Genomic DNA, 25,606 nt, shown 5'->3' with positions numbered 1-25,606 from the left:
TGGGTATTGTGGTTGAATTCCATACCTGTGAGAGAAGCTTCTTGAGACCTTTGGCTTAAAACGCACGTACTTAGCCAAGTTTTTTCTTCTGAATCATCCTTTTTGCTGACCCTCTTGCTGGAGGCCAAAAAGAGGCAGTGACAGGAAGCACTTCACCATGAGCTCAGAATGTAGCCGCCCAAGTGGGGAAGGGTGACACTCCCATCCATCGCTCAGCCTGTGGTGTCCTCACCGGGTTGCTGGTGAGGCCTTTGGTTGTCTGGTCCAAAACCAAACTTACTCCCCGGCCTTCACCTGTCTTTCTTCCACTTTGTTTTCTCCTTCTCTCTCTACCTGCCCACTCTTCTTTCGTGCATTCATTCAACAAATAGTTGAGCTTTTAACTGGTTCTACCGGCTTTTTTATTTTTTAATAATTTTATTTATGTATTTTTTATTTTGGGCTGTGCTGGTTCTTTGTTGCTATGCAGGCTTTTCCCTAGTTGTGGGGAGCAGAGGCTACTCTCTAGTTGCAGTGCTCAGGCTTCTCATTGTGATGGCTTCTCTTGTTGAGGAGCATGGGCTCTAGGGCACACAGGCTTCAGTAGTTGGGGCATGTGGCACGCCAGGGTGGATCCCAGGCTCTAGAGCACAGACTCAATAGTGGTGGCGCACAGGCTTAGTTGCTCTGCAGCATATGGGATCTTCCTGGATCAGGAATCGAACCCGTATCTCCTTCATTGGCAGGCAATTCTTTATCACTATGCTACCAGGGAAGCCCTCTACCTGCTTTTTAAGGGTCTGGTTAAGAGGACTTCCCTGGTGGCTCAGAGGTTAAAGCGTCTGCCTCCAATGCGGGAGACCTGGGTTCAATCCCTGGGTCGGGAAGATCCCCTGGAGAAGGAAATGGCAAACCACTCCAGTATTCTTGCCTGGAGAATCCCATGGACGGAGGAGCCTGGTAGGCTACAGTCCACGGGGTCGCAAAGAGTCGGACACGACTGAGCGACTTCCCTTTCCTTTCCCTTTCCCTTTAGCTCTGATAACAGGGTTATACTGACCATTTACCCAAGCTACAAACCTTGGCATTTCTCAGCTCACTCCCCCCATTCTCTGAATCTAACTAGATCCCCGCGCCATCGTGTCAAGTAATCTCTTAACTAGTCCACGACCTCCATTCTCATACACTCTGCACAAGTCGCAAGATGACCTTTTTACGACATCAGTTGTCCATATCACTCCCCTACATACAGACCTTCATTGTTGATGGATTAAGTCCAGAACTCCCTGGTATGGATGCCAAGGCCTCCTACCACTGAGCCCACTTGACGCCACCCTCCACCATGCCAATCTGCTCCAGAGAGCCTCAAACGACCTTTGCGCCTTTGTGCATGGTGATTCCTCCACTGGGAATGGCCTTCCCACCTGCTCTGTTTGGTGAAGTTTTGCTCAAAGTAAGCTGTATACATTCATTGTCCCTTCATCTGTCATCAACTCTAAGAAACACTTCCCTCCAAGTGTTTATCACTTGGCTCTACAGATCTCTGCTATGGCATTCATCACCTGTATTCTCATTAGTTCTTGTCTGTCTCCCCATCCAGACTGCGTCCCCAGAGTGCAGCCCAGGTTTTCTAGGTCTGGCTTCATTTCCTATAGTTTGTTTCAATGATGGCATCAATTAGAGTTAGGCTCGTCAGTCCACATGGCTTCAGGCTCACCCTGTCCCACTGCTCCCCCCCCCCCCCCACTAGCCTCCAATGCTTTGTATTCCACTGTCCTGAAAACTTGCAGTTCCCCTCAAACATGCTGGACTTTACCCTATCTCTTGCTCTGTCTTGGGTGCCTTCCCCCATCCTGCTCATGACCTGCCTAATAAAATCCAGTTCATTCTTCAAAAAGCAGCTCAGATGTCTCTTCCTCCTTCCCCTTCATTTCCTCTAACTTGTAACAAGATTAAATAATAAAAATAGCTAATACTTAACATGGCACTGACTCTTAAGCCCCAGATACTATTCTAGGCATATGGTTCTTGACACAGAGTAAGTGATCAGCCAATGATAACTAATATTATTTCTCTTTTTAATTATAAGTTGCATTATGTTAATTGCACTGTTAATGTGTTTCTTCTTCTTTTGTCATTTTCATCTTTTGTTCCAGCTAATTTATTTACTTATTCATCTAGAGCAGATTCCGGTTCTCATGCAGGACTCTCTCTGCAGTGATGACGGGTTGCCTTTGTGAAAAAGGGATTTTGTGTGAAAGGAGAGAACTCATGCAGAAGAATGTGATTCTGTGTTAAGAGTGAGTGTTGGAGAATTAAAAGAAACAGAAGTGCTCATTCTCATGAGATCCCCATTTGCTTCCCCTGCTCCATCCCAGCCTTTCATGTCCTCCATGAAAAAATGACTGCCTCCTGTTTTTCCCCAGGGAAATGGTTTAAGTGCAGGTTTAAACACTTTTCCTTAATCACCTGTGGGAGAGTTTGCTTTTTCTTTGGTGGAGGGAGGCAATTTCCTACAAACTCATTTGGATATTATCATCACTAATATGAACAAAGCTTCTAGAACTTCACTTTCCCTAGCCCATCAAGCACAAGGGCTCAGGAGATCTCAGATAAGCAGAAACTAGAAGTTTCCAGTAAAAGTCTGATGTCATCCAGTGTATCATCTTGAAGGTGATAGACTCTTTCTTTGATGTGCAAAAGTCATTGATTTGGGCTTTGTGTTACTCTGGGTTCTCTAGAGAAACAGAACCAATAGGATCTGTCTCTGTAATATAGTTAGTGTGTGTATTATATATATATATATATATATATGTTTCTAAGTGAAAAGATTTATTATAAGGAATTGGCTCATGGAGTTCTGGCGGCTGAGAGGTCTCGAGATCTGTATTTGGCAAGCCGGAGACCAAGGAGAGCCAATGATGTAAGTTCTAGTCTGAGTCGGAGTCCAGAAGCAGGATAAGATCAATATCCCAGCTGGAAGACAGACAGAGAATGAACTCTTTCTTGAACAGCCTTTTGTTCAGTTTAGGCCTTCAATGGATTGGATGAGGCCCACCCACATGGGGGAGGGCAATCTGCTTAGTCAACAGATTCAAATGTTAATCTCATCCAGAAACAGGACAGACCCGGAACAATGTCTCACAAATATCTGGGCGCCCTGTAGCCTGATCAAGTTAACCTAGAAAATTAGCCACCATAGATGTGGTGCTCACACATGCTGGCTCACCTGTCTGTCTGTCTTTTAACCATGTGGTTCAGTGTCCTGGCCTTGAGAGTTTGGCAGCTTAGCTGAAAGAACAGGACTTGGTATTGGAACACTCCATTGTTGTCCCAGGCTCTTCCATTTACAGCTGGTATTATTTCAAGCCTTCTTTGTTCTGTATTAGAGCCACAGCCCCTCCACTTTTTTTTTTTGGCTGCAGCACACATGGTGTATGAAATTCCACGCATAACATACTTCCACGGGCATGTCCAAATTTTGACAATTCCTCCCCCATATCCCCACCCCCATGTTTCCCAAGAAATAAAACCAATAGCACCACAGATGTCTTGTGACATGTTGTTCATAAAAGCATTTTACAAGCTTGGGAGTAACTCTTAAGAGTTCATCAGTAAAGGAGCAGGGCTAGATCAGGCATGGCTGAAACATGTAATTCCCAGTTAGCTGGTGTACTTGAACTTTTTCCACTAGAGGAAGCTTATTAAAAACAAATGCATGTGCTGTGATTTACATTTGAAGAAGAAATGATTTAGAAACTTGTGCTGGAGTGGTAGCAGTCATTGATTTTATTGTTTAACTCATCACTGAGGTGATGATCCTAGACTAGTCTTCAGAGATTATGCTGCAAGGAAGAGGCCTGAGAGGTGGCTTTTGGTTAATGCTGGTTGCAAATGTGTCTCTAGAATTAGATCCATGAAGATCACTGTGCTTAAAATCAAAGCCTAGGACTTCACTGGTGGTCCAGTGGTTAAGAATCCGCCTGCTAATGCAGAGGACACAGGTTCGATTCCTAGGCCCAGAAGATTCCACATGTTGCAGGGCAACAGGGCCCGTCCGCCACAACTACTGTGCACCCTAACAAAGAGTAGTCTCTGCTCACCACAACTAGAGAAAGCCGGCACACAGCAACAAGGACCCAGCATGGACATAAATAAATAAATCAGTAGAAGGGTGGTGACATTTAAAAAACAAACAAATCAAAGCCTATATCAAAGCTCTGGAGGTGCAGATGATTCCTAACTATTTGCTCAGAAGGAAAGACTAAGGGGCTAGGGATCTCCATTCAACCTGGCCTTTCCTAGTCCATGATGTCTCCTGAGGCCTCCTCTCTCTTCAGTTCAGTTCAGTTCAGTCGCTCAGTCGTGTCCGACTTTTTGCCACCCCATGGACTGCAGCACACCAGGCCTCCCTGTCCATCACCAACTCCCAGAGTTTACTCAAACTCATATCCATTGAGTCGGTGATACCATACAACCAATCTCATCCTCTGTCATCCCCTTCTCTTCCCACCTTCAATCTTTCCCAAGGCCAGAGTTTTTTCAAATGAGTCAGTTCTTCGCATCAGGTGGCCGAAGTATTGGAGTTTCAGCTTCAGCATTAGTCCTTCCAGTGAATATTCAGGACTGATTTCCTTTAGGATGGACTGGTTGGATCTCCTTTTTTTTTTTTTAATTAATAATTCTACTCTATTGTATTCTGTGGGCAATTGAGAGCTAAGTCCTGCCAATTCTTCCTCCAAGAGTCTCTGGGAAGGCCAGCTGTCAGCGAGGGATGGTGCTAGGCAGAGGGACTAGTGTGCTAGTCCAAGGGACTCCTATCTCTTACCAGATTATAAAAATGAGTCTGTGAAAGCTTGCTAGTGAATCTTCCAAATCACACAGTAAATTCAAGGTAATTTCTCTGTTGCTGTCACATGACAGAAGTAGCAGTTGGCCGAGTTAACATTCCCTTTCTTTTTCTGTTGACCTGTATCCCTGTGTTGAAGAACTGGAGTTAGGAAGTGATTCAGGAGTAAATAGAAATCAGAATTCCAGCAGAGGCTTAGAGTAGGGCTTCTCAACCTTTGCACTGTTGACACTTTGACAGATGATTTTTTGTTGTGGAGGTGCTGGCCTGTGCATTGTAGAACATTTCACAGTGTCCCTGCCTTCTGCCCACTACATGCTAGTAGCAACCTCTTTCCCCAGTTGCAACCACCAGAAATGAAATCACCCTCGGTTGAGAATGACCAGCTAAAAGCAAGCCCTCTGCCTAGCACCATCCCTCGCTGACAGCTGGCCTTCCCAGAGACACTTGGAGGAGGAATTGGCAGAACTTAGCTCTCAATTCGGAGAAGGCAATGGCACCCCACTCCAGTACTCTTGCCTGGAAAATCCCATGGACGGAGGACCCTGGTGGGCTGCAGTCTATGGGGTCACTGAGTCGGACATGACTGAATGACTTCACTTTCACTTTTCACTTTCATGCACTGGAGAAGAAAATGGCAACCCACTCCAGTGTTCTTGCCTGGAGAATCTCAAGGACGGGGAAACCTGGTGGGCAGCTGTCTATGGGGTCGCACAGAGTCGGACCTGACTGAAGCGACTTAGGAGCAGCAGCAGCAGCTCTCAATTGCCCACAGAATACAAAAGAGTAGAATTAGTTTAAAATAAAAAATCAAGACTTTACCTATTTCATACTTTCTCCTTCCTTTTCACTCATTTCTCCAGATAATTTACAGAACTGAACATTTGAAATGAAGGGTCTTTTCCTGGTGGGTAGAGGTAGAAAGCTGTGTTTCCATTGAAACCTATATACACCAATTATTTTTACAGCCTCTTTGTAGAGTATTAAGTTTAAATGCTGCAGAAATATTACTCAGGGTATAAAATATGTGGAAGTGAACAGGAATAGGAGCTCTTGCCCAAATGCCTTGAAAAGATGATCCCTTTTGCAGCTCAGGGCCATTTCTGGCACTCCGGAAACCTTCTTCCACTTGTAATCTGTGTAGGTCTGAAACTCTGATTGGATCAGAACAGAGGCGTGTCAGGCTGCCCCCTGGAATCTAAAGTCTCCTGCCCAGAGCTTCCTGATCAGAGAGGCCGAGCGGGTACCTGGTGAGTAAGAAGCTGGGATGCTTCAGTGTCAGTGTCAGGAGCTGCAGGAGCCAGCGTCTCTTCTGGATGCCTCTCCAAGGCACTCTGGCCTTTGATGTAGCCCTGTCTGTGTGTTAGGGCTGCCTGCGCTGTAAAAAGGAACAAATTGGTGAAGGGAAATGAATAGATAATGGAACAGAAAAAGAGACATGAGGAATGGGACTGCCTTGCAGATGGGTTCACCCAAGTCTCAAGGTTAGTCTATAAGAAGGGCCAGACTTGACAAAGGCCCCAGGCTGGGTGTGGTGCACTGTCTGCCTGCCTCCTTGCTTCTGGAACAACTGGACAGCCTTGCAAAGACCATCCAACCTCATGCAGAGCTGACGGCCTGGCTTCTACGTGCTCTGCACCTTTCATTTGTCGGGTGATTTCTGAGATGAAAGGAAAGCATCTTTGTCCTTCCTGGATATTCCTCTCTGCTTATTTACTCCTGCAAACACATGCTGGATGGTGAACCTGGCACAGGGCCTGTAAGGCACTGGGGCAACCAGGGTGTCTTCTCTCGGGGAGGGAAGGGTCTCGGTGTCAGTGGTGGCAGGAGAGAATTGTGACATGCATGATTCAGTGGCATCAAGTACAAGGATGAGGGCCAGGGTGCATTCAGACGTCTTCACTCTGCTGGCTGGACAGGAATTTGAGAGAGATGAGGTCAGGGAGATTTTAAAGATTCTCATCAAGCCTGGAGAAGGGGTAGGAGTCAGATAAATGGGACAAAGAAGGGCAATTCAGAGAGAGGGAGTAGTATCTGCAAAGGATAAGATGGGATGAGTTCAGAGAACTCTGAGGTGCATGCGTGCTCAGTCGCTTCAGTCATATCTGACTCTGTGATCTCATGGACAGTAGCCCACCAGGCTCCTCTGTCCATGGGATTCTCCAGAGGAGAACACTAGAGTGGGTTGCCATGCCCTCCTCCAGGGAATCTTCCCTACCCAGGGATCGAACCTGTGTCTCCTGCAGCTCCTGCATTGCGAGTGGATTCTTTACTGCTGAGCCACCAGGGAAACCTGAATGCTGAGGTACAGGTGGGCAGCTGGAAAGAGTGACAAGAGCAAAAGTTTTATATGATAAAGAATGGAGACTCATCTTGAAGGTGTCAGAAGGGTTTGAAACAGAAAATGGTTTGAAACAGGTGTTTTAGTAAGATGACACAGGCTGCAGGTGGCTGCTGGGTAGGAGATGGAGGTAAGTGGTATCAAGAATGGCAGTAGAGGTGGTCTAGTGGTTAAGACTCCGAGCTTCCGCTGCAGGGGGGACGGGTTTGATCCCTGGTTTGGGAAGTTCTGCATACGGCACAGTGCAGCCAAAAAAAAAAAGAGAGAGAGAGACATGGAGCTACTGCAGAGATCCAGCTAGGAGACCATACACAGCCAGCTCCACAGCCTTGCCCACAACAAAACGCATCGCCCACTGCGATCTTCAAAATAGGGTCAGGTTCCTAGAACTCTGAGTATCTGGGTAAAGTCCTAATCCAGGACATTCATTTAACATTCTGACATATCCTGCACATCCTTTCAGAGAAGGCAGTGGCACCCCACTCCAGTACTCTTGCCTGGAAAATCCCATGGATGGAGGAGCCTGGTAGGCTACAGTCCATGGGGTCGCTAAGAGTCGGACACGACTAAAGCGACTTAGCAGCAGCAGCACATCCTTTGCAAGTTAATTGACTATTAATACATTTGTTTAAACTTGAATCTCCTACATTAAGCTGTTTTTCTCTTAATCACGAATTTGGGATTATTCTGAAGACCAAACGGCTATTCTCTCAGGCTTTGAGAAAAAGCCATTAGTGTCTTTCAGCTACATAGTTTTACTGAATTTTTCTTTCAACAAAGGGATGGTATTTTTTTTCTTTTTGTTGCTGTGCATGCCCTGAACACAGTTTAAGGGACTGGAAAGAATTCCCTGGAGAAGCCAGGGAACTTGCTGACCAAGCTGGCATCACTTTTCTGTAAAATGTTTCCACTCAAATGTTCTGACTCCAGCCTGAGGCTGGCACCAGCTGAGTGTTCGCAGCAAAGAAGTATTTGAATGTTGGCCTTGCCCTGACCCATGTTCAAATCATTTGTTTCACTAAGAGTATGTATTTTGAGATAGCAAACTAGATTAGCTCGTATCCAGCAGTTTAATTGCTGATTCAGTTAAAAAGTCTTTACTTGATGGGGCCTGGCCTGAGATGGAGTGACCTCCAAGGCTACCAGGACTTTTCAAAAGAAAAAACCTTCCCCTTTTTCCTTAAATTATAAAAGCAGAACTACATGCGCATGGTTAAGCCTTCTAAGCTGTACTTACTGAAGGATACAGCAGAGGTATAATTTGATAACCACACATCCCCCTAAAATGTGAATATAAATGTATAATATATCCTTCTTCATGTATTTTTGCATACATGTATGAGTAATGTCTGTTTTACAGGCTTCCCAGGTGGCTCAGTGGTAAAGAATCTGCCTGCCAACGCGGAGACACAGGTTCGATCCCTGGGTCGGAAAGGTCCCATGGAGGAGGAAATGGCAACTCACTCCAGTATTCTTCCCTGGAGAATCACATGGACAGAGGAGCTCTGTGGGCTACAGTCCATGGGGACAGTCCATACAGTTGCGCAGAGTCAGACACCACTGAGCACACATGCACACACATTGCCTGTTGTATTTACAAAAAGCTTTGATTTGCAAAAAAAAATTAATTCTGTATCTTAACAACCTTTCCTTTTCAGCCCATGCTGACTTGCTTCAGTCTTTGAAATCCTAGCATTGTTTTCCATTGAGGGAATATAGCATGGTTTACCTGACCAGGCCCCTGTAAAAAATGTTTCTTCCCTCCTCTAGTCTTTTGATATTTCAAATAACACTATGATAAACATTCTTTTTTAATATCATTTAATTAATTTATTTGATTGCACCGGGTCTTGGTTGCGGCATGTGGGAATTTTTAGTCATGGCATGTGGGATCTAGTTCCCTGACCAGGCATTGAACCTGGGCCCCCTATGTTGGGAGTTTAGCCACTGGATCACCAGGGAAGTCCCTGATAAACATTCTTGAAGATATATTTTTGCTCACTGATGCGTGTGTATCTGTATAATAAACTACTAGAATCGGAATTGTTAGGCCAAAAGATGCAGCAGCAATAACACAGATCTGATTTAGCACTCTGCAGCACTTTTTTGCACATTCAAGAACAAACAATTTGAAGACCCTTGGTTTAGATCCTCTGACAAGGAAATGGGTTAAGACTCACTCTCTCTATTCCCATCTTTTTTTTTTTTTAATTTTTGACTGCCCTGTATCTTTGTTGCTGCTCTCAGGCTTTCTCTAGTTGTGGCAAGTGGGGGCTACTCTCTAGTTTTGGTGCATGGGCTTCTCATTGTGGTGGCTTCTTTTGTTGCTGAGCATGCTAGGTGCACAGGCTTCAGTAGTTGTAGCAAGCGGACTCTAGAGTGCAGGCTCAGTGGTGCATGGCTTGGTTGCCCTGCAGCATGTGGAATCTTCCCAGATTAGGGATCGAACCCATGCCCCCTGCGTCGGCAGACAGATTCTTAACCACTGGACCACCAGGGAATCCCATATTCAGTCTTTTATTTGGGGAAATTTCAAATCTACAGAAAAGTTAAAGAATAGAAAAATGAATGCCCATCATCTACCCCTCACCTAAATTTACCATTTGTAAACCTTTTGCTTCTTTAAGGTCCCTAAGTGATGCTGCTCCTAGGCCAGGAAGCTAACTTTTTTAAGAACATTTGACATAAATCTACACATGAGTATGAATGGTGCGTGTATCTTTTTTCCCTCAATTATTTACCAAGACGTTGTACACGTCATGATGTTTTACTCCTAGCCATTTTAATCTGTATCTCCTAAGAATAGGGATGTTCTTGTCATAGCAACATTATTATCAGGCCCAAAAACACTTAACAAAAAGAGTGTAGTTTGGTTGTCTTGTAGAATTTTCCAGTCTGAATGTCTAATTTATACCTCTTGATTAGATTCAAGTCTAACATTTCTGTTAAGAATACTACAAAAGTGATGTATACTTCATATTGTATTTCAATAGGAGGCACATAATAGTTTTGTCCTGTTACTGGTACCTTAGTCTGTTTGGACTGCTGTAACAAAAATATGACAGACTGGGTAGCTTAAATAACAAACATTTATGTCTCACAGTTCTGGAGACTGAGAAGTCCTAGATCAAAGCACCAGCAGATCCTGTGTCTGGTGAAGGTCACTATGTGGTTCAAATATGACTGTCTTCTCCTTGTGTCATCATGAGGCCAGAAGAGGCAAGGGAGTTCTCTAGGGTCTGTTTTATAAGGGTACTAACCCTATTCATGAGAGCTCCATCCTCATGGCCTAATCATCTTACAAAGTCACCACCTCCTAATCATATTCAGTGTTAGGATTTCAGCAAATGAATTTGTCAGACACAAACATGCAGTGCATAACAATTGGTGATGCTGAGTTTAAACACTTGGTTTACATAACTAGATCTCTCTCTTATAAAGGCATTTTCTCCTCCCTAGATAACAAGGAACAAATGGTATGACACTTTAGGACCATAGGGGTATGTGTTCTGTGTCAGATAACTTGTCATTCTGTGGCTGAGGCATCCATTGATATATTGATGATCCTTGCCAAAGTCTGTTTTTACATTGGTCATTGCAGAATGTTGATCTTTAAATTCTGTTACTCATCTACATTTACTAGCTTGCATTCTTTTGTAAAGAAGAGACTTTTGTGGACACCCCCTCCTTTTTTAGTATCACTTCAGACTCTTGGATTTTTTTAAAAAAATGATGTAGTACATTAATTGCATTATTTTTTTTAGTGCTCTAATTATTCCTAACTCAGTAAATGAGAACCTTTGCAAGATGGCTCCCAGGTCCTGTTAACACGTCCCCAACTTTGTATGAATGCTGCTACTGCTGCTAAGTCGCTTCAGTTGTGTCCAACTCTGTGCGACCCCATAGACGGCAGCTCACCAGGCTCCGCCGTCCCTAGGATTCTCCAGGCAAGAATACTGGAGTGGGTTGCCATTTCCTTCTCCAGTGCATGAAAGGGAAAAGTGAAAGTGAAGTCGCTCAGTCGTGTCCGACTCTTAGCGACCCCATGGACTGTAGCCTACCAGGCTCCTCCGTCCATGGGATTTTCCAGGCAAAAGTACTGGAGTGGGGTGCCATTGTATGACTAGCTCCTTGCTTTTCTGACACTGTAAAGTGCTCAAGGTCAACTTTCCTTTCTTCAGCCTTCGTGGAATCAGCGTTTCTCTAGGAAACCCTGTTTCCTTTTGGTGGAGAAATGGTATTTAGAAACCAAAATCTGGGCATGAACTGTGCTTATTGCTAGGGTTGTCATTGCTTCCAGATACTTTCAGTAGAAAGAACTAAGAAATTTAATTTTTTAAAAGAAGTCTTGAGTTCATAGTGATATGTTCACTTTAGAACCAGCATCGCAGGGTACTTCCTTACTGTGCCCATGCATATTGTATCCTTCATGTCACACAGTGAGATCCTTGTTTACAGATTGACAACACTGATATCATGGCGAACAATAAACTTGTTAAGTTCAATATTTTTTTTTCTTTATCCTTTCAAGCTTAGTGAAATTTATTAAGTCATCTCAGCTGCTGATGTGGATCTTTTCAGTTCTTTTTGTCCTTTGACTACATCCAAATAAGAGTGAACAATCAGAAAACTGTATCCAAAAGTTTGAATGACTTCACTTTTTTGTGCAGAGAATGTAATAATTATAACAGGCTCATGTTTCTGTTCATATTCAGCTTTAGGATTTGCTTTTTTCCTTCACACATTTAAAAATTTTTATAAATACATAAAATATTTTATGGTGCAAAAAGCCAAAACTGTATAAAACAATGTACTAAGAAAAGTCTCACTTGTGCCTCCGGAAGTAACCGTTTTCATGAGTTTCCGTCTTTCTTATTGAGAAAGCAACCAGTATCAGTCTGTATCAGGACCTCTTCTTTACACACACCCACAGGAATGGTCTGAGATGCTGCTTCTTAGGGTCAGCCACAACCAGAGAAAACAAGTGAGAAACAGTGAAATGTGGTAGTCCCTCTCTTACCTCACTCTGTTAATTTGCTTAGCTTTGTCTATTGCCTGCTAATCTGTGCAAAAGGCAAAGCTCTCCATGGGAGGATAATTACCAGGTGACTGGGAGGCCCTGAGATGCAAGCCTTTCAAGTAGAATGAAGATGTCTGAGTTTGGTTTTGATGGTCCGTTTAATCGCCTTTGACAGGGGCGGAACCGACTCTGTATCCCTGAAGCAGATCTGGGATCCGTGAAACAGATTTTGACTAAGCAGATAAGTTGCTTCTCTGGCGGGCCTTTTAGTGCAGCTGTTGTTTTGCACTTGAGTAATTTGGGCTTCCTTTTCCTTTTCATACAATATTATGTAGTTTTAATCCCCTCCTGCCTAAGAGTTGCTGGGAACAAATTTTTTTCTTTAGAATAAACATTTTGGGGAAGTTAACTTTTCACATTTGTTGTTGTTGTTCTTTACTTGACATTAAGAAGCTTTTATAAGCAATTAAAACTAGGAGAAAACCCAAACCAAAAATTCCCCCTAAACTCCCGATGACCTCAGTAGAAATCTCTTCCAGTGTTTCTGGTCTTAACTCTTTGGTAAGTAAGCTTAGGGAGTGATTCTTTGTCCCACTTCCAAATGACAACTTTGAACTATCGGTAAATGTGGGTGGACGCTTTTAATAGATACCATTAAACATGATTTTGGGGTGAGACTGAGAAGAGTTAATCTTAAAACTAGAGCTGAACAGGAAACTGGATCTGAAAGCATTTCCTGGAATGAGTCCTTTTCTCGAATGGTGAATGTCCTTGGTAAAGAAACTCTGAGACAGTGGTGGTAGGATAGATAGCCTTTGAAACAGATCCTTCCAGTATTGAATCATTTTGTCAGTTCTTCCTTGGGATGATGAAGCCCATTTTGATCATGTCAGGGTGCTCAGAGTAGAATAAATAAACTCTGAAAATTGACTACTGCTTGCTCTTGGCTAGATATGGGATAGAAAGGGAAGTGTGAGGTATTCCCTGATATTTTCCTTCATTCCAGGACCACCTTTGTGGTTTTGTCATGTCACAATACCAGCTGTATTACCATTTGCGTCATATTTTTCTTTAAATATACTCACTTTAAAATTTTAGATTTATGTCATTATTAAAAAGGGAGGTGAGCAGGTGCTGGAAAAAATGTTAATCACCTATTGACATCAAACTAAGATTTCTCCCCTAAAGTAATAGGAAGTGCTGGAAGAAAATTGAGAACGGGGTAACATTTTGGCTTGGTATTATTTATTGGGGAATACTTGTGCCCCTAAGAAAATATCTCCACTAAGTATAGATAAGGAATTCCACTTGGAGAAACACTGCCCAGGGCCATATTTTGACTGCCCTGGTTGTATTTGGGAAGCAGGGGGAAGGAGGTAACCATTGATACAGATAGCTTCTATGCTCAACTTTTTTAAATGTCCTTTAAAACTAGGTATTTCACAGTAGTTTGACATATGTCTTAAAAAAAAAACACCCTCATTTCTAATCAAGACACTGAGGTTTCCTCTAGAAACAGAATATATGCGTACTTATTCTAATAATTATTCAAAAACCCTCATTTCGAATCAAGGCACTGAGGTTTCCTCTAGAAACAGAATGCATGCGTACTTATTCTAATGATTATTCCAAAAGAGATTTAAGTTGACTTATATGGAAGCATAAACCATGGCATGATAAAATAAAGTTGGAACAAAATAATTTAGACTTGGAAATAAGATAGATGAACGAAATAGGAAAAATAAAGAAGGAGGGGACAAAATAGAATTAACAGTTGGTCATGGTGACCTATACACCTGCTACATGGGAACATAAGTTTTCACATGAGCTTCCTTTATAAATAAGAAACAAAAATTATTTATTTATTTATTTGGCTGCTCCAGGTCTTAGTTGCAGCTTGTGGGATCTAGATCCCCAATCAGGGATCGAACCCAGCCCCTTGCATTGGGAGCATGGAGTCAGCCACTGGACTGCCAGGGAAGGCCCCTCACAAACTTCCTAATGGCCAGTGAGAAAAGGGAAATTGTGTCTGTTCTACAATCCCCAATATCTATAAGATAAAATAAAACCAGCTGCTTAGGAAAAACATGGACATTTCTTCCAAGAACCTCATAGAATGGAATTTCTGTGGTCTGTTGAGTGATGCCTTGAACGAAAGAAGAGAAGCCAGAATGAAAACCTGTTCTAATCTGTTGAAACAACTCCCCCAGGAAATATTTCTGATAGTGACTCTTATTACAGTACAGGTTGTAAATAAGCCTCCATAGCCCAGATTTGAGTTCATGCCCTTGGCCTATGACCTTTTTCCTATTTGAAGAAGGGAGAGGTCCCTCAAAGCAACAGATCATCTGATGTTTCTGGTCGATTTCTCCATGGAATAGTGGTAAAATGTTTTAACAGGGGTGTGGGGTAGCCTGTCCCTTGTATAAAACTTCAGCCTGAGAAACTCTGATTAATTAAGCAAGTAACTAATCAGTATTCTCTGTTGTCTCTTGTACCAAGGATGAGTCAGTATCACTTTACTGTGGGTGATATGGCTGGGCCTCCTAGACTAATTAGCTCAGATTTACCTTGGTTCAAGTGAACTTGGCCATCCAGATGCATGGCAAGCTCAGCCACAGGAATTGGTGTTTCTAGTAAAAGACAAGTGCTGAACGAGACCAGCAGAGCCCTGCTTTAAACCTGGTAAGATCGCAGCCTGGAGCATGCTCCACGATGACTTAAGATCCTTCTCTCACTGGAGCACATCCAGTCCAGTCCAGTCAGGTTCCCAGAGGTAGAGACCTCAGTGAGAAAGCTTTTCTGGGGGGTTTGATGTTTGTTTTGTGCTTACAAATGCTTTGACTTTAGAATGTCTGCATTCTTTTATTGAGAGTTTTAGGCCTCTTCTTTCTTCAACCATCATGGAAAAGAATTTTGGCAGATGCAAGCCTAGATTGGACCCCCTTATCTGCATCTCCCCTCGGGGACTGCTGTTGACTGGCCTGTCTCATATGACAGGAATCATTTTCTGCTGGTTTTGATTGAGTTCTCTGGCACGGCAGCTAGGATTTGTTGTAGCACATACATTCCCCTTGCCAAGGTACACAGCGTCTTTAGACTTAGAGGCTTGTTTTATGTTTCCCCCCCAAACTTAATTTACTCTACATATCCCATGGCAGAACTAAACATTTGTGGGTATTTGGCTGCCAGAACTGGAGGTGGATCTGATGGGGCCTGTGTCTATACTTGCTGAAGAATAGGAGGGTTGCTTTCTTCTGGGGCATATTTTCAGAGAGAGTTGTACTAATTCAAACAAAACTTTTCAACAAACTTATTTTGTGAATAGCACTTACAGAATAAATTGATTCTAGGGGAACAGTCAGGTTTTTTTTATTAGCCTTAGGGACAACATTTTGGATGGGGAGAAAGTGATGTCCTTCCTCTGCCTATAACCTAACGCTGGGCATAGCTGTCCTGTTAGGACATTGTGGGACCCAGGAGATGCAAGGAGTGAGAACGGGGGCTGCAGCCTCTCCTCTTACTATATATGCTAGTGTGTGAGAAATGTGAAACTTTTTTTTTGATCATGCTGCAAGGCATGTAGGATCTTAGTTCCCTGACCAGGGATCAAACTCACTTCCCCTGCAGTGGAAGCTCAGAGCCTTAACCACTGTACCACCAGGGAAGTCCCTAAAATTTTACAGCTCTACTCAACTAAGCACATGGGAATCCTTTAAAAGATCTCAGCAACAGAGTCTCCACTTCCCAGGACCTGCTGTGATGGGGACTTTCAAAGAGCTGAAGAATGTTACTGAGAAGAGTAAGGTGGGGTGGGAAATGAGAATTAGAAATAGTGATGCCAGATTTGTTCGTGTAATCAATGAATATCTTATTGTGTGCAGACTCTGTGCCAGGCATGGTGCCGGAGGCTCCATGGTCAGCCCTGCCCTCACGGAGCTCTGCCGGCCAGTGCGGAAGACAGACATGATTCAACAAGTCACACAAATAGATCACGAAAATGGTGATCAGGGCTATGAGGGAAGTGCACTTGGTCTAGACTTGCAGGGGGCAAAACAGGGCAGTGGGCTTCCCTGAGGAAGTCATATTTGATCTGAGATTCCCAGAAGGAGTAAGAAATAACTGGGGGGACTTGCCTATTCTGTGTTAGGATTCCAAACTTCCACTGCAGGGGGCGCAGGTTGGATCCCTAGTTGAGGAACTAGGTAGATTCCCCCATCTGCCAAAAAAAGAAAAAGAAATAACTGGGGAAGTTGGAAGGCTGTATGGGCAGAAGAACTCAAACTTCAGTGGGCACAAGCATTTCCTGGGAGCTTCCTTAAAATTTGCATGTTTGCATCTTATCCTCAGAGAGTCAGATTCAGTGTGGGTCAAAGGTGAGGCCCCCAAATCTATCTCACCCCAGGGGCTGCTGTTGCAGGTCTTTTGGGGAAATGCCAAGTTCACTGTTGTTGGGGAAGCTCTTTCTTGCCAATGTGCAGTGTTTGCCAAGCTCCAGGCCCCCTTCCTGTGGGTAGATGTACTTAGGTTTGGCATAAGTGTAACCCCAAGTGCTCAGGGGAATCTTGCTGGTTTCCTGGTCAGGGAGAGTTTTATGAGATTCCTTGGTGGAGACGCCACTGGCCGTGGCCAAGGTGGGTTCTCCCTACCCAGTATCCCAGGGAGAAGTCATCACAATGCCCCCAGATGGTAGGAAAGCTGAGACCGAGCCAGCAGGTTTTCCTCCCTGGCGAAGAACTTTCTGGAGACTGTGGGGCCCCAGCTGGCTTGCAGGGGTAAGCCAGGCCCACCGGATTTCCATCCCCCTTTCTCTCCACTGCCTCGGTTGGCACAGGACCTGAGGAATTTGAGGTGGCAGGGCTGTTACTGGGATCGGAGCTGCTGGTTAAACTACATCATGTTTTTTCCATTCTCTGTTTCAAATGTCTGGTTAGATCAGGAGGAAGTGTTGACGTACACCCCTTCTTTATAGCTCGGGAACACTCGCTCATCTCCTTTTCAATAGAAAAAGCAGACCTCAGAGCCTGTGCCAGCCAACAGGGGGCTAGATCCAATGTAATAATTGTTTGGGCTTTTGCTCTTTTTATTTTGACACTTACCCTCTATTTATGGTAAGCAATACTGGTTTTCTGTTTACAACAGCAAGATCAAATTTCCTTTCAAAAAAAAAATTTTTTTTTTTTTTTTTACAATAAAGGCTTATTTAAAGCAAAATAAGTCAGTAAGAGAGTTGGGGATACAAACCAGAAATGATATATGTGAACAACTGAGTCTTGGAAGTATGGGGGACCTGGAAGGAGCCATCTGGATTTTCCATCTATGTTTAATCCTCATAGCAACCCTGTGAGGCAAGAACAGTCTTCTTCCCTGTTTGCAGCGGAAGTGACTTTTTCAGAGAAGTGAGCTAACTGGCCCAGCCTGGCCGGCTTCCCTCTGCTCTCTCAGCCTGCCCTTCTCGGTGGCTGGGGGACACAGAGAACCACGCACTCACTCTGCTGGGACCCTTGGCTCTCCAGCTCATTCTGTCCCCCCGCCCCCCTCTCCCTGGGCCTTTCTCTGCCATCTGCAGAGGAGCTGGGCCTCACCCTTTGTCCTGGCCTCCATCATCTCAGCCCGGGGAGCTCTGGGTGTTCATTGTTGCGAGCAAAGAGCAGAGCTGGAGGGCACTGGAGCCCGGTGTCTTGACTGAATTTCCCCCGCTCTTGGACAAGGATGATTCCCTGGGTGGTCTGGAGCCTGGTCTGAAACTTGTTGACATTTAACAGTTCGGTCCTGCTAAAGGTTGACAGGATTATTGTGCTCTTGAAAATGGTCAGCGTGTCCCAGAAAGTCCGCGCTCCTCCTGGGGAATCAATTTGTGTGTGGTTTCTCTTCAGAAGGCCTCAGCAGTTTACGTTTCCCAAGCAAGTGATTAGTGGCATATTCAAGGTCTGAATCACTGGGATATTTGCATCCGGAGGAGAAAACCAGTCCAGTCGCAACCTCAGAAACTTGACACACTCTGTCCCTTTGGGTTCTGCGGCCCTGGTGGCTTCTGGCTTCAGCCCACGGGAAGGTGCCGGCATGTTTGGGCCTGGGACTGTCTGCAGAGGGCTGCCGCTGGCCGAGCTGGAGAAAAGTTGGTAAAGACTTGCTGTGTCTGCTCCTGAATGTCACATGTGCTGTTACACCTTGGGAATGTGGAGGACATGGGTTGTTGTTCTTTTAAAGTAACCATTCATCTTGTCTGTAGAGGAACCCTCAGGTTTTCTTCATTCCTGACTCATCTCAGGGCAGAGTCTCCTGGAGCCATAGAGAATGCAAAACCTTCCTGGAGGGAGAGCCACTCTTGACTTGGGAATGGTGGGGGAAACATATGTGTGTGTGTATATATATATATATATTCAGTTCAATTCAGTTGCTCAGTCGTGTCTGACTCTTTGCGACCCCATGGACTGCAGCACGCCAGGCCTCCCTGTCCATCATCAACTGCCAGAGTTTACTCAAACTCATGTCCATTGAGTCAGTGATGCCATCCAATCATCTCATCCTCTGTTGTTCCCTTCTCCTCCCACCTTCAATCTTTCCCAGCATTAGGGTCTTTTCAAATGAGTCAGCTCTTTGCATCAGGTGACCAAAGTATTGGGAATGGGGGGGTGGAAATATATATGTATATAATGGGTTGTGGGATGCTGGGAAAAATTGAGAGCAGGAGGAGAAGGGGGCGAGAGGATGAGATGGTTGAATTGCATCACCAACTCAATGAACATGAGTTTGGGCAAACTCTGGGAGATAATGAAGGACAGGGAGGCCTGGTGTGCTGCAGTCCATGGGGTTGCAAAGAGTCAGATACAACTTAGCAACTGAACAACAACAGTACACACATACACACTTTCTTTTTCCAATTAAAAACATACTTTGGGACTTCCTTGGTGGTCCAGTGGCTAAGACTGCAGGCTCCCAAGGCAGGGGCAGGGGTTTGATCCTTGGTTGGGGAACTAGATCCTGCATGCTGCACAGCACAGCCTAAAACAAACAAAACCTTAAATAAATGTTTATAAAAAAATACTTCATTGAATGTAACTTGTTGCTTTTCCCAAAGGAAGATATAAAATTTAAAAATAAAGAAATATGCAAAGATATAAAACAAACCAAAAAGAAGCCTCTTCTCTGCAAGTTTGTGACAGGTTGTCCACTAAGCCCACCATCCTTGAGACCCACACGTCAGAGAGGCAGGCTGATTTTTCTCCCATCTGCATGCAGTATTTTAGGCTCACAAGTAAGAAGCACTGTATTTTAAGTCAGTGGCTGGCAGAGAGCAGAGGCCTTTGTCCTCATTTGCTCTATCATCTTAGGTGAGTCATCTTGCTTCCATTTTTGCATCCATAGCACAGGGAGGAGTTTGTTCCCCAGGGCACCAGGATCCCATGGAGACAACAGAAGGGGCTTCGATAAGAGAGAGACTGGAAAGGGTTAACAGCATAATGTTATTTTGCTTTTCTTTCACCAGAGTTTGAAGCAGTGAGGGGGCTCCGTGGTATACAGAGCCCTCCGTGCACGCATATCCCCACATCTGTCTTAGCTAGGAGTTGTTTACAAAGGACAGAAATTCACTCAAGCTGGCATCAGTGGTTTGGGGCAGGCTCTCAGTTGTTAATCACATGAGCATCCAGATTCAGGAAATAGGGTTCAGCTGGGATGCGGTGGGACCAGAATGGGATTTCAGAAACAGGTCCCTCTCGCCCTCAGGGGCTGTGCAGTTTCGTTTGTTTCTCAGTTCTCGACTCCCTGGTGTCTGTCTCCCACTCTGTCCCATTTCTGTTCCTTTGTGGGGATAAGGGGCTGTAATACTATGTCGCTTCCTTGCTTGTCCCTGGTCCACCAGGGCTGCTCCTGTCTCCATTTTACACGAGTTTGCGTCCCCACTCCACCACCACCTAATCAGTCAGTTTAGTTCAGTCGCTCAGTCGTGTCCAACTCTTTGCGACCCCATGGACTGCAGCACACCAGGCTTCCCTGTCCATCACCAACTCCCAGAGCTTACTCAAACTCATGTCCATTGAGTCGGTGATGCCATCTAACCATCTCATCCTGTCGTCCCCTTCTCCTCCTGCCCTCAATCTTTCCCAGCATCAGGGTCTTTTCCAATGAGTCAGTTCTTCAAATCAGGTGGCCAAAGTATTGTAGTTTCAGCTTCAGCATCAGTCCTTCCAGTGAACACTCAGGACTGATCTCCTTTAGGATGGACTGGTTGGATCTCCTTGCTGTCCAAGGGACTCTCAAGAGTCTTCTCCAACACCACAGTTCAAAAGCATCAATTCTTTGGTGCTCAGCTTTCTTTATAGTCCAACTCTAACAGCCATACATGACTACTGGAAAAACCATAGCTTTGATCAGACGGACTTCACATTTTTCACATCCCTGCCACACTTAGAAAGTAATCGCTGTGTGTCTTCTGGGATAAAAGGACAAGGCAGGTTGTCACCAGAGGCCAGGGACTCGGGCAGGGTGGGGTGGGGATCCGACTGCCCCTAGGACTGAGAGGATCAACATGGCACCTCCTCTAACCTCTTTGCAGATCACTGGTCAGGGAGCTCTGCCCTTATTGAATTGAACTTTGTGTTCACTTTCTAAATTCCCAGGAGCAAGTGGGGATGGTCTCAGGTTAAGTGGCCACACCTGCTGCAGTCACCTGTGGCCTGAGGCCAGCACCAGAGACCTGACATGTCCCTGAGGCCCCCCGCTGTGGGGACAGTAGGGGGGTGAGCAGGACAGGGACTAGCATTCAGGTGGAATGTCCACATGGTGAGCAGGGCCAGGTACTCACCAGACTCCTTTTTTCCCTTGAAGGTGGGGACCTTTGTCCTCAATTTCTATATCCCCACATCATCTGGCATAAATACTTGGTAAGTTTTATTTAATTTAATTAATTGATTTTCTCTTTTGGCCGCACCATGCGGCACGTGAAAGTTTAGTTCCATGACCAGAGATTGAACCCTCACCCTCTGTAATGGAAGCACAGAGTCTTAACCACTGGACCACCAGGGAAGTCCTTGGTTTTTCCCACCAGGGAAGTTTTAGGCACTTGATAAATGTCTGTTGTTGAATGAGCGCCTAGGCCTGTTCAGGGTGGAGGCCTGACGTCCTGCCGAGCATGACCTTGACCGATCTGGGAACTCAGCCGCCTCCCACCCCTTGCGTCACATCCTCAGACCCTGCTTCACACCACCCCCACCCCCCCATTTCTCCAGGACACTTCACAACCAACCGGGGCATTCCTGCTGTTTTCAGTCTTTCTTGTTACCATCTGAAGTCCCAAACCGAGAGCCGTTAAGCAGCGAGGCAGGCCGCCCGTGTTTTTTTCTCAGAATGAGGCATTTGGAACCAATTGTGCGGTGGCCCCTTGGAGTTAGCTGTTTAGAAGTTAAACAACACACACTAACACTGTATTGTAAAAATGTCTTTCCGGCCAGTGTCTTGGACTTTTGTGTTTCTGTGGAAACGCCCGTCTAAATTTCCTGCTTGATTTTTTTTTTTTTCCTTAATGGTCAGACATTAACTTGGCAAATACAGCTATTATTTAAAATGCTACTGATGTTAAAGCAAACGGCGACCATACCTTTCAGAGATAAGATGTCAGCATTCAGTCATTGGAAATAAATTGGTGGTGGTTGACATCCTGCTGAGAGCTTAGAGACCCTTGGCTTAATTAATAATTTCATCTCAGATCCTTCACTCACCCTGTTTTATGACAGCTTTATTTAGCAGAGAGAGCGATGTGAACGGATGTTTCTTTGTAAGAATAGAGGGATGTAATACTTTGTTCTGTATTGACTCCCATATTTATTTCTGTATCGGGTCTGTAGCTCTTTCTTATTCTACATGAATCACTTGGATGCATAAATTCAAGGACATATGTTTGCAGCTCTCACACATCTGTCTTGAATTTCATCTTTTCTACCCTGTCTTCTACTTTCCAAACAATTTACCTCCCTCCTCTCTCCCTGCTGTTATTTATTTCATTGTGCCGTGGAACCCTTTCATTTCAAGAGCTGACGGAGGGAAACAACGCAGGCCACACACTCTTATTTCTATATAAAGGCATCTTGTAGCATGGCCAGCACAGCTTTGTGTCAGGTACGAGTCTTTTTGCTCAGGACACAGCTGGTCCGGAGCACATGGCAGCGTGGCTGACCTTGGCTTCAGAGCTCCAGAGGAGCCTGGCTCACTGGGTTCCCAGTGAGGTAATGTTGTTCCCATCATGGACCAATCCAGCCCAATTGATGGCGGGCCTTCGCGTGCCTGACTCCCGGCAGAATAGGCCCTTATGCCTATCAGCTTTGATCTTTTTTTTCCTGACTGGGAATTTCTCACATCACTGTAAATGTTTCCTTTCCTCCCCTTGTCATTTGGCTCCGTGGGGACTTCCTGAAGCAGGAAAGTGGTAACAAGGGGTTTAACTGGGCCCTCAGAAAGTTCTGCCAAGAAACAGAGCTCTCTGTGCAGCCAGGGCAAAAAAAGAAAAACACCAAAGAACACCAAACAAAAAACCCTGATGAAATAACAATCAAATAGGAAATTGAAAGGAGTAATGTGCTGAGTGTTAATAGCTCCATGGTGGAGCAGGTACGGATGGTGCTGAAATGATAAACATCTCTGAAATTCTCACAAACCATACTTCCAGCCCCTATTTCATTGGGAGAGAGGACATGGAAACCCTGCTCACCCCACTGACTTGTAATTTACAGCACTCGGGTTCATAGGTGTTACACAATCGCATTCCTGATCTCCTAGAAACCGCAGAAAGTTCTGAGCCTATCTGCCTGATTTCTTTTTTGGATAGTAACTTATTTAATAGCTGTTTAGGAACCATGGTGAATACGTGAGAACAAAATACCAGCTTGCTTATTTTTCATGCTGCATCTATAGAGTCAAACGTGAGAAGCTAGTAAACATACTTCCTTGGCCTGAACATCACCATCATTTTCGTTGTCATCATCATTGTCGTGGTCATCAGGATGTATTGAGTACCTGCCAGGTGTAAGGCACTGACATGCAAAAGCAGCGTAAGATTTAGTGCCCTGGAGGGAGTCATCAGATGAAAGAGACACAATATGGTCTTTGGTTTTGAGCCCTGGAAGAATGAATGCAGTAGGATTCTAGAAGGGTGGGGATCCCTTTTGCTATTGACTTGCTGGATCACCTCACATCTTTCAGTTCTCTTGTTCCCATAATTTGTGACATCTCCCTCTCTCTCATTGGATCTTTTCGCTGTGGTACCTGGCCCTACAGGTTCAGTTGTGGACAGTAGATCTGTGATGGATATGTCATGCAAGTGCTGAGTTTGAGAGTCAGTAGAGAATCAGAACCTGGAGCTCAAAGGTCATGGCTTGTCAGCCAACCCAGAACTAAGGAGCCTAGGGGAGCTCTGTTGTCCTCCTGCGAGAGCCAGCACTAACACCGTCTCCAGAGGGAAGGCCTATTTTAGATGAAGACAGTGTGTTAGTATGGATTTTAATTTTATTTGTTTGTTTGTTTATTTGACCAGCCCAAATGCGTGGCTTTTGGAATCTTTGTTCCCCAACCAGGGATCAAACCCGTGCCTCCCGCAATGGACGAGCGGAGTTGTAACCATTGGGCCACCAGGGAATTCCCTGTGTTTTTATTTAAAAAAATTTTAAATTAAAACAAAACCTTGCTGGGGTGTGTGTGTGTGTGTGTGTGTGTGTGTGTGTGTGTTTGGCAAAAGTCCTTTTATCAGCTATAGCCAGTTCCTGTGTGTGTGTGTGTGTGTGTGTGTGTGTTTGGCAAAAGTCCTTTTATCAGCTATAGCCAGTTCCTGACTTTGATGGCCTTACATTTTGTATGGAACCATGAGGGATGACTGGTTGTGGGGGGAATGAATTGATGGCATCTACCATTTTTGGCTAAGGAGTGGGGAAAGTGGGAGATACCTCTGCTTTGACATGCAGCTTCTGCTGACAGAATCTCCAAACCCACAAGGAACAGCCCTTCTCCTTCCCCAAAGTCCTTATTCCTAGGGTTCTTTTCTTTCCTTTGTGTTTCGTTTTTAATCTTATTTTTTTTTCCAGAATTTATTTCTTTTTGGTATGAACTTAAACATTCTGGGTTGAACCTATGAGGTGATACATTTCTCAAAGGAGGTGGCAGACCCCAAGAGCCCAGTGTCCCAGCAAAAACACACTGCTCAGGGCAAATGTGGGCAGACTTTCCTAAGAATGTCAACAGAGGGGGCCTCCACCATAATACAAACCACAAAAACCCTGTCCCCCCCTCAAGAAGCGATGACCTCGGGACGTGGTCTCTTCCATTCCAAACCAGTTTTGGCTCCTCATTCTCTCTCCTCTGAAAACTCCCAGGCCCCTTTCTTTAGTTCTGCTTCCTTGCCGGCATCTGTCATTCTTAGCCACCCCCTTGCTGTTCCAAACCACTCTGGCCCAGTAGAGGCTTTCATACCAGATGGGGCTTGAGGAAATCCCTCCGTCAGCTTGTGAAACTGCAGCACGGGGAAGCGGAGCAGCCTCTTCGTCTGTGGTGTCGGCCAGAAAGAACTTGGCAGCCATATGTCCCTTTGTGCTCCCAGCAACTGCTCATCTCCTGGCCTGTTGAGTCATTAGAGCAGGAAGTTGTGTGGCAGAGTCAGTGAACCTCTTTAATTGGTGTTGCAAGTGGAACCAGGTTCCAAGTGTTTGGGGACCAGGACTCTCCAAGCCCGAGGTGAGTGAGAGGGATCAGGAAATATTTTGCAGTAAGCACTTTTGAAAGAGTAAGAAGAAAACATGTACATCTTCTGTCTTTATATTTGTGGGCATCATTTTTCCCAGCTTTTGCCTTTTTCAAAACAATTAAAAAAAATTTTTTTTTTTTTAATGTTTTGGCTGTACCTCGTAGACTGAGGGACCTTAGTTCCCTGACCAGGGATCGAACCCTCCACGACCTCCCCACCTCCCCCCACCCCCCACTCACCCCCACCCCCAGCCCCCAGCTTTGGAAGCACAGTCTTAACCATTGGACCAGCAGGGAAGTCCCTGTCATCATTGCTTATCTCGTTCATTTGCTGTTGTTGGTGGTGATTGAAGCCAGTCCGAAGGTACAGTTTTCTGAAAGGAGATTTAGTAGCAGGCTTGTCTGGTGAGTGACTCCCAGGAGGAAAGGAGATGGAGGCCCTGGCCACTGTGTCTTAGAGCGCTTCTTAACTGCTAGTTGTAGACAGGACGCAACCTCTTTCATGACCACCTACTGTGGCTTCATCACCAGAGTCACAAAGCTGCAGCCCACTGCTGGAGCTGCCAACCAGGCCCCAGGCCTCCAAGCCACGTGAAATATCACTTTTTAAATGTTTATCTTCTTTCTTTTTAATTTTTATTTATTTATTTATTTTTTGCCACACCACATAGGCCTGTGGGATACTAATTCC

The 25,606-nt window shown here is 44.9% G+C and overlaps 1 protein-coding gene and 1 long non-coding RNA gene across 5 annotated transcripts in view; one reads left to right on the top strand and one right to left on the bottom strand.

Moving 5' to 3' along the window:
• Window positions 1–25,606, top strand: part of NXN (nucleoredoxin) — a 162,532-nt gene that overhangs the window by 99,938 nt on the left and 36,988 nt on the right. The gene's annotated exons all lie outside the window — the stretch shown is intronic.
• Window positions 5,652–24,508, bottom strand: LOC145542084 (uncharacterized). Its single transcript, XR_014079573.1, has 5 exons — window positions 21,639–24,508; window positions 17,775–18,600; window positions 16,326–16,408; window positions 7,060–7,147; window positions 5,652–6,206 (listed from the first exon to the last, which is right to left on the bottom strand). It is a non-coding gene; the product is annotated as an uncharacterized LOC145542084 (long non-coding RNA).

The sequence above is a fragment of the Giraffa tippelskirchi genome, chromosome 3, assembly GCF_054371585.1.
Source record: "Giraffa tippelskirchi isolate mGirTip1 chromosome 3, T2T-mGirTip1v1.2.pri, whole genome shotgun sequence".
In the NCBI taxonomy this organism is placed as follows: domain Eukaryota; kingdom Metazoa; phylum Chordata; class Mammalia; order Artiodactyla; family Giraffidae; genus Giraffa; species Giraffa tippelskirchi.
Note: the sequence above shows the minus strand (reverse complement) of the source record. Positions and strands in the feature narration are given on the sequence as shown.